Source organism: Schistocerca gregaria, unplaced genomic scaffold (assembly GCF_023897955.1).
Source record: "Schistocerca gregaria isolate iqSchGreg1 unplaced genomic scaffold, iqSchGreg1.2 ptg000169l, whole genome shotgun sequence".
Taxonomy (NCBI): Eukaryota; Metazoa; Arthropoda; class Insecta; order Orthoptera; family Acrididae; genus Schistocerca; species Schistocerca gregaria.
The window spans coordinates 17,053,923-17,064,542 of NW_026061724.1; the positions used below are offsets into that span (position 1 = coordinate 17,053,923).

The 10,620-nt window shown below is 46.4% G+C and overlaps 1 non-coding gene across 1 annotated transcript; it reads left to right on the forward strand.

Moving 5' to 3' along the window:
- The first annotated feature begins 7,744 nt into the window (after positions 1-7,744).
- Trnai-aau (transfer RNA isoleucine (anticodon AAU)) lies at positions 7,745-7,816 on the forward strand. Its single transcript has one exon. It is a non-coding gene; the product is annotated as a tRNA-Ile (tRNA).
- The last annotated feature ends 2,804 nt before the right edge of the window (positions 7,817-10,620 follow it).

Here is a 10,620-nt window from a genome sequence, read left to right on the forward strand (position 1 = left end):
AGTGTTGTTGTTTGGAGAGCACATCGGTTACGTGTCAGATGTGTAGCCAAGCAGTAATTTGTCGCCATAGCTGCAAATATTAGCCGGTAATATGAAGTGTTGTCAGCTAAAGTCTGATGATGCAGACGACCGTAAGGACGAAGTACCCAAGAGTACCGCTAGGCCGCGCCTCTTTAGCTCAGTGGTAGAGCACTGGTCTAATAAACCAGGGGTCGTAAGTTCCATCCTCACAGGAGAAAGATGAATTTTGGAAATCAGTTGCGCGTCGTGGCCTTATAGCAAACAGTACCTGTGATGACGAACAATTAGCGACAGGCGTTTTTTTAAGAATCACTCTCAGATGCGATTAAGGCGAATGGCGCAGATAAAGCATTTGCCAAAGCGGTACAGCATAAGGTGAAACGAGGCAGTCTGAATTACATTTTATAGATGTATTTCTCACATATCTCAGAGCCTCTCGCGATATTCGTCGTCGTCGTCGTCGCCGCCGCCGCCGCTTCTGCAGAAGTAGCAAATGACCAGCGTAGCAAATGCAGCGAGGGTCGCCCTGCCTTCGATTCCGAATGCACAAAGTGTGTGGTCTTGTTTCTCAGTCTATATTTGGTCGGTCTCGTCAGAGGTTGAATGTAACGAATGGGTGGGAAAGAGCAAGGGGCAGCGGCTGTGTAGAACGAAAACACAAATCCTCAGGGGTGTGAGCGTTTCGAGATGAGTCGTATACATGTAAATGTTGGTCGTCAGTGACCGTGTGGCCTAATGGATAAGGCGTAGGACTTCGGATCTGAAGATTACAGGTTCGAATGCTGTCACGCTTGTGTTGTTCCAGTTCTGAAAAAGAAACGTAACGTTTTAATGTAGCAATTGAGCAGTACGAAACCGTCTGAATGTTGCTGCTGACCATTTTTTGCTTGGAGATGCTCTTGAGGTTGAAACACACACAACAAGACCGGTGTTAACTAGCGAAATGGTCGGCAGAGTGCCGACACAGCGAGTTTTGACTATCACTTGCACATCTAAAACAACGTCGGAAAGTAACTCGTTCGGCTTTTGAGTCACATAAAGTATGTGCGTTAATTTTGACGCCACTAGCTGTGCATGTTGTCATGCAATTTCTTTACCTCTCAGAAATGATTATGACATAAAAGTGAAGTACGTGACGAGTGTGACGTTAGGAAAACATTAGGCATCATGGAGAGATTCTGTATGGGACCACCCAACCCAATCGAGTACTGTGTGACGTGCTACCCGGCAGGTATTCACCGAGGTAGCCGGCTAGCTCAGTCGGTAGAGCGTCAGACTCTTAATCCCAGGGTCGTGGGTTCGAGCCAGACGCTGGGCGGAACGGAATTTTGTTCCGCTGCAGGTGTAAATTACCGTTTTTCTGATTAACGAGATTTAATGGAAATAGCAACTTTAAACTTTGCCTACGTCTCTGTCAGTCGCAAGGAAGCTGTATTTGAAGGTGAAGGTGATTTTGTAGACATGTGTGAAAGACATGTTCTGAAATGCAAGTGTTGTTGTTTGGAGAGCACATCGGTTACGTGTCAGATGTGTAGCCAAGCAGTAATTTGTCGCCATAGCTGCAAATATTAGCCGGTAATATGAAGTGTTGTCAGCTAAAGTCTGATGATGCAGACGACCGTAAGGACGAAGTACCCAAGAGTACCGCTAGGCCGCGCCTCTTTAGCTCAGTGGTAGAGCACTGGTCTAATAAACCAGGGGTCGTAAGTTCCATCCTCACAGGAGAAAATCAGTTGCGCGTCGTGGCCTTATAGCAAACAGTACCTGTGATGACGAACAATTAGCGACAGGCGTTTTTTTAAGAATCACTCTCAGATGCGATTAAGGCGAATGGCGCAGATAAAGCATTTGCCAAAGCGGTACAGCATAAGGTGAAACGAGGCAGTCTGAATTACATTTTATAGATGTATTTCTCACATATCTCAGAGCCTCTCGCGATATTCGTCGTCGTCGTCGTCGTCGTCGTCGCCGCCGCCGCCGCTTCTGCAGAAGTAGCAAATGGCAATCGTAGCAAATGCAGCGAGGGTCGCCCTGCCTTCGATTCCGAATGCACAAGGTGTGTGGTCTTGTTTCTCAGTCTATATTTGGTCGGTCTCGTCAGAGGTTGAATGTAACGAATGGGTGGGAAAGAGCAAGGGGCAGCGGCTGTGTAGAACGAAAACACAAATCCTCAGGGGTGTGAGCGTTTCGAGATGAGTCGTATACATGTAAATGTTGGTCGTCAGTGACCGTGTGGCCTAATGGATAAGGCGTCGGACTTCGGATCTGAAGATTACAGGTTCGAATGCTGTCACGCTTGTGTTGTTCCAGTTCTGAAAAAGAAACATAACGTTTCAATGTAGCAATTGAGCAGTACGAAACCGTCTGAATGTTGCTGTTGACCATTTTTTGCTTGGAGATGCCCTTGAGCTTGAAACACACACAACAAGACCGGTGTTAACTAGCGAAATGGTCGGCAGAGTGCCGACACAGCGAGTTTTGACTATCACTTGCACATCTAAAACAACGTCGGAAAGTAACTCGTTCGGCTTTTGAGTCACATAAAGTATGTGCGTTAATTTTGACGCCACTAGCTCTGCATGTTGTCATGCAATTTTTTTTACCTCTCAGAAATGATTATGACATAAAAGTGAAGTACGTGACGAGTGTGACGTTAGGAAAACATTAGGCATCATGGAGAGATTCTGTATGGGACCACCCAACCCAAACGAGTACTGTGTGACGTGCTACCCGGCAGGTATTCACCGAGGTAGCCGGCTAGCTCAGTCGGTAGAGCGTCAGACTCTTAATCCCAGGGTCGTGGGTTCGAGCCAGACGCTGGGCGGAACGGAATTTTGTTCCGCTGCAGGTGTAAATTACCGTTTTTCTGATTAACGAGATTTAATGGAAATAGCAACTTTAAACTTTGCCTACGTCTCTGTCAGTCGCAAGGAAGCTGTATTTGAAGGTGAAGGTGATTTTGTAGACATGTGTGAAAGACATGTTCTGAAAGGCAAGTGTTGTTGTTTGGAGAGCACATCGGTTACGTGTCAGATGTGTAGCCAAGCAGTAATTTGTCGCCATAGCTGCAAATATTAGCCGGTAATATGAAGTGTTGTCAGCTAAAGTCTGATGATGCAGACGACCGTAAGGACGAAGTACCCAAGAGTACTGCTAGGCAGCGCCTCTTTAGCTCAGTGGTAGAGCACTGGTCTAATAAACCAGGGGTCGTAAGTTCCATCCTCACAGGAGAAAAATGAATTTTGGAAATCAGTTGCGCGTCGTGGCCGTATAGCAAACAGTACCTGTGATGACGAACAATTAGCGACAGGCGTTTTTTTAAGAATTACTCTCAGATGCGATTAAGGCAAATGGCGCAGATAAAGCATTTGCCAAAGCGGTACAGCATAAGGTGGGACGAGGCAGTCTGAATTACATTTTATAGATGTATTTCTCACATATCTCAGAGTCTCTCGCGATATTCGTCGTCGTCGTCGTCGTCGTCGTCGTCGTCGTCGTCGCCGCCGCCGCCGCTTCTGCAGAAGTAGCAAATGGCAATCTTAGCAAATGCGGCGAGGGTCGCCCTGCCTTCGATTCCGAATGCACAAAGTGTGTGGTCTTGTTTCTCAGTCTATATTTGGTCGGTCTCGTCAGAGGTTGAATGTAACGAATGGGTGGGAAAGAGCAAGGGGCAGCGGCTGTGTAGAACGAAAACACAAATCCTCAGGGGTGTGAGCGTTTCGAGATGAGTCGTATACATGTAAATGTTGGTCGTCAGTGACCGTGTGGCCTAATGGATAAGGCGTCGGGCTTCGGATCTGAAGATTACTGGTTCGAATGCTGTCACGCTTGTGTTTTTCCAGTTCTGAAAAAGAAACATAACGTTTTAATGTAGCAATTGAGCAGTACGAAACCGTCTGAATGTTGCTGTTGACCATTTTTTGCTTGGAGATGCTCTTCAGCTTGAAACACACACAACAAGACCGGTGTCAACTAGCGAAATGGTCGGCAGAGTGCCGACACAGCGAGTTTTGACTATCACTTGCACATCTAAAACAACGTCGGAAAGTAACTCGTTCGGCTTTTGAGTCACATAAAGTATGTGTGTTAATTTTGACGCCACTAGCTCTGCTTGTTGTCATGCAATTTCTTTGCCTCTCAGAAATGATTATGACATAAAAGTGAAGTACGTGACGAGTGTGACGTTAGGAAAACATTAGGCAGCATGGAGAGATTCTGTATGGGACCACCCAACCCAAACGAGTACTGTGTGACGTGCTACCCGGCAAGTGTTCACCGAGGTAGCCGGCCGGCTAGCTCAGTCGGTAGAGCGTCAGACTCTTAATCCCAGGGTCGTGGGTTCGAGCCAGACGCTGGGCGGAACGGAATTTTGTTCCGCTGCAGGTGTAAATTACCGTTTTTCTGATTAACGAGATTTAATGGAAATAGCAACTTTAAACTTTGCCTACGTGTCTGTCAGTCGCAAGGAAGCTGTATTTGAAGGTGAAGGTGATTTTGTAGACATGTGTGAAAGACATGTTCTGAAATGCAAGTGTTGTTGTTTGGAGAGCACATCGGTTACGTGTCAGATGTGTAGCCAAGCAGTAATTTGTCGCCATAGCTGCAAATATTAGCCGGTAATATGAAGTGTTGTCAGCTAAAGTCTGATGATGCAGACGACCGTAAGGACGAAGTACCCAAGAGTACCGCTAGGCCGCGCCTCTTTAGCTCAGTGGTAGAGCACTGGTCTAATAAACCAGGGGTCGTAAGTTCCATCCTCACAGGAGAAAGATGAATTTTGGAAATCAGTTGCGCGTCGTGGCCTTATAGCAAACAGTACCTGTGATGACGAACAATTAGCGACAGGCGTTTTTTTAAGAATCACTCTCAGATGCGATTAAGGCGAATGGCGCAGATAAAGCATTTGCCAAAGCGGTACAGCATAAGGTGAAACGAGGCAGTCTGAATTACATTTTATAGATGTATTTCTCACATATCTCAGAGCCTCTCGCGATATTCGTCGTCGTCGTCGTCGCCGCCGCCGCCGCTTCTGCAGAAGTAGCAAATGACCAGCGTAGCAAATGCAGCGAGGGTCGCCCTGCCTTCGATTCCGAATGCACAAAGTGTGTGGTCTTGTTTCTCAGTCTATATTTGGTCGGTCTCGTCAGAGGTTGAATGTAACGAATGGGTGGGAAAGAGCAAGGGGCAGCGGCTGTGTAGAACGAAAACACAAATCCTCAGGGGTGTGAGCGTTTCGAGATGAGTCGTATACATGTAAATGTTGGTCGTCAGTGACCGTGTGGCCTAATGGATAAGGCGTCGGACTTCGGATCTGAAGATTACAGGTTCGAATGCTGTCACGCTTGTGTTGTTCCAGTTCTGAAAAAGAAACGTAACGTTTTAATGTAGCAATTGAGCAGTACGAAACCGTCTGAATGTTGCTGCTGACCATTTTTTGCTTGGAGATGCTCTTGAGGTTGAAACACACACAACAAGACCGGTGTTAACTAGCGAAATGGTCGGCAGAGTGCCGACACAGCGAGTTTTGACTATCACTTGCACATCTAAAACAACGTCGGAAAGTAACTCGTTCGGCTTTTGAGTCACATAAAGTATGTGCGTTAATTTTGACGCCACTAGCTGTGCATGTTGTCATGCAATTTCTTTACCTCTCAGAAATGATTATGACATAAAAGTGAAGTACGTGACGAGTGTGACGTTAGGAAAACATTAGGCATCATGGAGAGATTCTGTATGGGACCACCCAACCCAAACGAGTACTGTGTGACGTGCTACCCGGCAGGTATTCACCGAGGTAGCCGGCTAGCTCAGTCGGTAGAGCGTCAGACTCTTAATCCCAAGGTCGTGGGTTCGAGCCAGACGCTGGGCGGAACGGAATTTTGTTCCGCTGCAGGTGTTAATTACCGTTTTTCTGATTAACGAGATTTAATGGAAATAGCAACTTTAAACTTTGCCTACGTCTCTGTCAGTCGCAAGGAAGCTGTATTTGAAGGTGAAGATGATTTTGTAGACATGTGTGAAAGACATGTTCTGAAATGCAAGTGTTGTTGTTTGGAGAGCACATCGGTTACGTGTCAGATGTGTAGCCAAGCAGTAATTTGTCGCCATAGCTGCAAATATTAGGTGGTAATATGAAGTGTTGTCAGCTAAAGTCTGATGATGCAGACGACCGTAAGGACGAAGTACCCAAGAGCAACGCTAGGCCGCGCCTCTTTAGCTCAGTGGTAGAGCACTGGTCTAATAAACCAGGGGTCGTAAGTTCCATCCTCACAGGAGAAAGATGAATTTTGGAAATCAGTTGCGCGTCGTGGCCGTATAGCAAACAGTATCTGTGATGACGAACAATTAGCAACAGGCGTTTTTTTAAGAATTACTCTCAGATGCGATTAAGGCGAATGGCGCAGATAAAGCATTTGCCAAAGCGGTACAGCATAAGGTGGGACGAGGCAATCTGAATTACATTTTATATATGTATTTCTCACATATCTCAGAGCCTCTCGCGATATTCGTCGTCGTCGTCGTCGCCGCCGCCGCCGCCGACGCTTCTGCAGAAGTAGCAAATGGCAATCGTAGCAAATGCAGCGAGGGTCGCCCTGCCTTCGATTCCGAATGCACAAAGTGTGTGGTCTTGTTTCTCAGTCTATATTTGGTCGGTCTCGTCAGAGGTTGAATGTAACGAATGGGTGGGAAAGAGCAAGGGGCAGCGGCTGTGTGGAACGAAAACACAAATCCTCAGGGGTGTGAGCGTTTCGAGATATGTCGTATACATGTAAATGTTGGTCGTCAGTGACCGTGTGGCCTAATGGATAAGGCGTAGGACTTCGGATCTGAAGATTACAGGTTCGAATGCTGTCACGCTTGTGTTTTTCCAGTTCTGAAAAAGAAACATAACGTTTTAATGTAGCAATTGAGCAGTACGAAACCGTCTGAATGTTGCTGTTGACCATTTTTTGCTTGGAGATGCTCTTGAGCTTGAAACACACACAACAAGACCGGTGTTAACTAGCGAAATGGTCGGCAGAGTGCCGACACAGCGAGTTTTGACTATCACTTGCACATCTAAAACAACGTCGGAAAGTAACTCGTTCGGCTTTTGAGTCACATAAAGTATGTGCGTTAATTTTGACGCCACTAGCTGTGCATGTTGTCATGCAATTTCTTTACCTCTCAGAAATGATTATGACATAAAAGTGAAGTACGTGACGAGTGTGACGTTAGGAAAACATTAGGCATCATGGAGAGATTCTGTATGGGACCACCCAACCCAAACGAGTACTGTGTGACGTGCTACCCGGCAGGTATTCACCGAGGTAGCCGGCTAGCTCAGTCGGTAGAGCGTCAGACTCTTAATCCCAGGGTCGTGGGTTCGAGCCAGACGCTGGGCGGAACGGAATTTTGTTCCGCTGCAAGTGTAAATTACCGTTTTTCTGATTAACGAGATTTAATGGAAATAGCAACTTTAAACTTTGCCTACGTCTCTGTCAGTCGCAAGGAAGCTGTATTTGAAGGTGAAGGTGATTTTGTAGACATGTGTGAAAGACATGTTCTGATATGCAAGTGTTGTTGTTTGGAGAGCACATCGGTTACGTGTCAAATGTGTAGCCAAGCAGTAATTTGTCGCCATAGCTGCAAATATTAGCCGGTAATATGAAGTGTTGTCAGCTAAAGTCTGATGATGCAGACGACCGTAAGGACGAAGTACCCAAGAGTACCGCTAGGCCGCGCCTCTTTAGCTCAGTGGTAGAGCACTGGTCTAATAAACCAGGGGTCGTAAGTTCCATCCTCACAGGAGGAAGTTAAATTTTGGAAATCAGTTGCGCGTCGTGGCCTTATAGCAAACAGTACCTGTGATGACGAACAATTAGCGACAGGCGTTTTTTTAAGAATCACTCTCAGATGCGATTAAGGCGAATGGCGCAGATAAAGCATTTGCCAAAGCGGTACAGCATAAGGTGAAACGAGGCAGTCTGAATTACATTTTATAGATGTATTTCTCACATATCTCAGAGCCTCTCGCGATATTCGTCGTCGTCGTCGTCGCCGCCGCCGCCGCTTCTGCAGAAGTAGCAAATGACCAGCGTAGCAAATGCAGCGAGGGTCGCCCTGCCTTCGATTCCGAATGCACAAAGTGTGTGGTCTTGTTTCTCAGTCTATATTTGGTCGGTCTCGTCAGAGGTTGAATGTAACGAATGGGTGGGAAAGAGCAAGGGGCAGCGGCTGTGTAGAACGAAAACACAAATCCTCAGGGGTGTGAGCGTTTCGAGATGAGTCGTATACATGTAAATGTTGGTCGTCAGTGACCGTGTGGCCTAATGGATAAGGCGTCGGACTTCGGATCTGAAGATTACAGGTTCGAATGCTGTCACGCTTGTGTTGTTCCAGTTCTGAAAAAGAAACATAACGTTTTAATGTAGCAATTGAGCAGTACGAAACCGTCTGAATGTTGCTGTTGACCATTTTTTGCTTGGAGATGCCCTTGAGCTTGAAACACACACAACAAGACCGGTGTTAACTAGCGAAATGGTCGGCAGAGTGCCGACACAGCGAGTTTTGACTATCACTTGCACATCTAAAACAACGTCGGAAAGTAACTCGTTCGGCTTTTGAGTCACATAAAGTATGTGCGTTAATTTTGACGCCACTAGCTGTGCATGTTGTCATGCAATTTTTTTTACCTCTCAGAAATGATTATGACATAAAAGTGAAGTACGTGACGATTGTGACGTTAGGAAAACATTAGGCATCATGGAGAGATTCTGTATGGGACCACCCAACCCAAACGAGTACTGTGTGACGTGCTACCCGGCAGGTATTCACCGAGGTAGCCGGCTAGCTCAGTCGGTAGAGCGTCAGACTCTTAATCCCAGGGTCGTGGGTTCGAGCCAGACGCTGGGCGGAACGGAATTTTGTTCCGCTGCAGGTGTAAATTACCGTTTTTCTGATTAACGAGATTTAATGGAAATAGCAACTTTAAACTTTGCCTACGTCTCTGTCAGTCGCAAGGAAGCTGTATTTGAAGGTGAAGGTGATTTTGTAGACATGTGTGAAAGACATGTTCTGAAAGGCAAGTGTTGTTGTTTGGAGAGCACATCGGTTACGTGTCAGATGTGTAGCCAAGCAGTAATTTGTCGCCATAGCTGCAAATATTAGCCGGTAATATGAAGTGTTGTCAGCTAAAGTCTGATGATGCAGACGACCGTAAGGACGAAGTACCCAAGAGTACTGCTAGGCAGCGCCTCTTTAGCTCAGTGGTAGAGCACTGGTCTAATAAACCAGGGGTCGTAAGTTCCATCCTCACAGGAGAAAAATGAATTTTGGAAATCAGTTGCGCGTCGTGGCCGTATAGCAAACAGTACCTGTGATGACGAACAATTAGCGACAGGCGTTTTTTTAAGAATTACTCTCAGATGCGATTAAGGCAAATGGCGCAGATAAAGCATTTGCCAAAGCGGTACAGCATAAGGTGGGACGAGGCAGTCTGAATTACATTTTATAGATGTATTTCTCACATATCTCAGAGTCTCTCGCGATATTCGTCGTCGTCGTCGTCGTCGTCGTCGTCGTCGTCGCCGCCGCCCCTTCTGCAGAAGTAGCAAATGGCAATCGTAGCAAATGCGGCGAGGGTCGCCCTGCCTTCGATTCCGAATGCACAAAGTGTGTGGTCTTGTTTCTCAGTCTATATTTGGTCGGTCTCGTCAGAGGTTGAATGTAACGAATGGGTGGGAAAGAGCAAGGGGCAGCGGCTGTGTAGAACGAAAACACAAATCCTCAGGGGTGTGAGCGTTTCGAGATGAGTCGTATACATGTAAATGTTGGTCGTCAGTGACCGTGTGGCCTAATGGATAAGGCGTCGGGCTTCGGATCTGAAGATTACAGGTTCGAATGCTGTCACGCTTGTGTTTTTCCAGTTCTGAAAAAGAAACATAACGTTTTAATGTAGCAATTGAGCAGTACGAAACCGTCTGAATGTTGCTGTTGACCATTTTTTGCTTGGAGATGCTCTTCAGCTTGAAACACACACAACAAGACCGGTGTCAACTAGCGAAATGGTCGGCAGAGTGCCGACACAGCGAGTTTTGACTATCACTTGCACATCTAAAACAACGTCGGAAAGTAACTCGTTCGGCTTTTGAGTCACATAAAGTATGTGCGTTAATTTTGACGCCACTAGCTGTGCATGTTGTCATGCAATTTCTTTACCTCTCAGAAAGGATTATGACATAAAAGTGAAGTACGTGACGAGTGTGACGTTAGGAAAACATTAGGCATCATGGAGAGATTCTGTATGGGACCACCCAACCCAAACGAGTACTGTGTGACGTGCTACCCGGCAGGTATTCACCGAGGTAGCCGGCTAGCTCAGTCGGTAGAGCGTCAGACTCTTAATCCCAGGGTCGTGGGTTCGAGCCAGACGCTGGGCGGAACGGAATTTTGTTCCGCTGCAGGTGTAAATTACCGTTTTTCTGATTAACGAGATTTAATGGAAATAGCAACTTTAAACTTTGCCTACGTCTCTGTCAGTCGCAAGGAAACTGTATTTGAAGGTGAAGGTGATTTTGTAGACATGTGTGAAAGACATGTTCTGAAATGCAAGTGTTG